The following is a 2,892-nucleotide window of genomic DNA, read 5'->3' as shown; positions in this document are numbered from 1 at the left end:
CTTAGCTGCAGTCCAGCACTCGCCTAAGTTTGAAAAAATCCTACCGAGTGGAGAGCGATCCTCCCACTCGGGGGCTTAGCTGCAGTCCAGCACTCGCCTAAGTTCTCTCACTTAGAGACTTAGCTTCAGTCTGGCACTCGCCTAAGTTTGAAAAAATCCTACCGAGTGGAGACCAATCCTCCCACTCAGGGGCTTAGCTGCAGTCCAGCACTCGCCTAAGTTCTCTCACTTAGAGACTTAGCTGCAGTCCGGCACTCGCCTAAGTTTGAAAAGTCCTACCGACTGGAGAGCCAACCTCCCATTTGGGGGCTTAGCTGCAGCCCAGCGCTCGCCTAAGTACAGGACACAACCCAATCCGCAAGGACGACGAGGTGCAAATCGACTGCTACCTTCTCCTTTGGAGCTGCACCACAAATACAAAAGTTATTTCGAGTGAAGATCGAGTTCCACTCGACGGATCATCCATGAAGATATTCAACGATAAATCCAATTCAAATAAGACCTAAAGGTCCCAGACCTCAGGCCAAAGTAATCGAGCCCTCAGCTCGACGGAGTTTAACGGTTACAAAATCCACTCGGCATTCCGAGGCAAATTTAAAGTGGAGCTTAAAAGTTTTTCACTCCTCAGGTGGAGGACTGGAAGGGGCGACGAACTCATCCAAGTCGATCCCGTCTGCAATACGGGTGGCAGCAGCGATGAAAGTCTCCATGAAATCTTGAAAGTTGTGCTTCTTGGTATTGGCAACTTGGATGGCGGCCAGCTTCTCTTCTCGCGCCTCCTTGCAATGGACGCGGACCAGAGACAGAGCCACATCAGCGCCACACCGAGCAGAAGACCTCTTCCACTTCTGCACTCGGTCAGGGATTCCGTTAAGTCGAGTCATCAGAGACTCGAGATCGTTTTGGAGCGTAGCCTCTGGCCAAAGTGCTGGGTCGATCCGTGACATGGCAACCTTCAGTTGAGCCAAGTAGTCCACGACGCCGTCAATGCGAGATTCCAGTCGGAGCAGATTCATGGCAGCTTCATCTTTCACAGGAGAGTTGATTGGATCCAAACCTGTTTCGATCCGCCCAGTCTCCTCTTCAAAGTTCTGGCAAAGCTCTGCATACACGATCCAAGGATAAGTCAATTTTCATAGACTGAGTCGACACAAAAAAAACCCAGTCGGAACTGAATGTGCACCTTCAAGCTTGATGTACAACTTCTTGGCGAGGCTTCTCAAGTAGCTCTCCAGGTCGTCCCTCCTGCGAGCGATGCCTTCCATCTTCTCGTTCAGGGTGAGGTTCTCCTTCTTCCAACGTGAACACTCTCTGTTGGCTTCATTCAGAGTGGTCTTCAGCTTGGTATTCTCTTCTTCTAAGTGGTCGACCGAAGCCAGCTTCTGTACGGCCAGAGCGGTCTTGTCATCAACCTCCTTACGGGCAGCAGCCAAGTCCTGATCCTTCTTCGCCAGAGCTTCGTTCAGTTTTTCTGCGAAGAAATGATGATTGAATCAGAATTAGCAGAAGGATACTCAAGCCTAAAAACTAACCAGTCGACAAAGTCGTCTTACCTGCAGCGCCGTCTCTGACTTTCTACAGCTCTGTTCTGGCCAGCTCCAGATCAAGGTTTAGTTGAATCTTCTGCTTCTCCAACTCAGTATAGCGAGCTACAAGTTCGCAGGATTTCTGTAAAAGAAAAATCAGTCAACAAACGTCCAAGATAAGTTGCTTCCGAGTAACTAAGAGACAATGACGACGTTTCTAAGACCACAGCCGAATCAAAAACATTCGACAGTAGTCTCGGGGACTACACCCAGTGGGTGCACTCAGCGTGGCCCCACCGGTTCGACCAAAAAAAAGATCTTCGGGGCAAAACCGAGTGAAGAAATACAGCTACAGCAACACAATGTAAAGACTACAGTCGACTGCCAGCAGTCCACCGTAGTCTCGGGGACTACACCCAATGGGTGCACTTAGCGTGCCCCCACTCGTCCAAGAATTGGCAGACACACCCAGTGGGTGTACAGATACGGATACAAAAGATCTTCGGAAAAGAGACTCTTCAAACAACATATCATAACAGACCAAGTGTTGAGTCGACTGACCTAGACGTTGCTCTAAAGAGCCGAACTCGCGTCATAGGCTGCTTGGCTGGCCTCCCGAGCCATCTTCACTTGCTCCATCATGATCCTCGCCTGGTGTATAGCCTCCTTTGCAGCAGCCGCTTGGTCCTCAGGGACGGGGTACGCAGCAAAAAGCGAAGGTGGATCCGCAGTCGACGCCGAAGGCCGCACGCTCGTCAGAGGAATGGCGGAAGTCACAGAAGCCCGAGTGGTGTCACCACCATCCCGAGCCATGGCCTCAGACGCCGGAGCAGGTTGGGGGGTCTTGTCAGCCGTCGACATCTTGTTCCTCCTCATTCTCAGTGGTTCGTTGTCGTCGTCATCCGGGAGGTCGACAACATGAGGAGGGGCTACAAAGGAAACGTTCAATCGACCAGGGTTGCAATAAATGTTTAGTCAACTCAATGAGGAACGTCAGTAATCGTACCAGGGTTGGAGGTAACAGCATCCTCCATCTCTTGGTCATCCTCCTTGGCGGGGATCTCAGAAGTAGCAGCACTGCAAGCCTCGAAAGTCAGTCGGTTGGCTCAATGGATCGACCAAGGATCCATCCACGGTCGACAAAGGATAACAAGTTTTATTATTACCCAGAAATGGTGGGGACGGCCATCTTCATCTTGGGCAGAGCCTTGGGCGGCTTGGACGACGCTGCGCGCGGGAGCTTGGGAGCCTTTCCAGTCAGTGTAGGAGAAGAGGTCCGAGGGCGTTTCGACGACTGCCCAGCAGGAGCAGTCGCACTACCACGCTCCCGCGCTGGATCGTGCGTGAGCTTGGATCGCCCTTCCGG

Source organism: Triticum aestivum, chromosome 2A (assembly GCF_018294505.1).
Source record: "Triticum aestivum cultivar Chinese Spring chromosome 2A, IWGSC CS RefSeq v2.1, whole genome shotgun sequence".
Lineage (NCBI taxonomy): Eukaryota > Viridiplantae > Streptophyta > Magnoliopsida > Poales > Poaceae > Triticum > Triticum aestivum.
The sequence above is the reverse complement of the archived record's forward strand: the minus strand, read 5'-3'. Positions refer to the sequence as shown.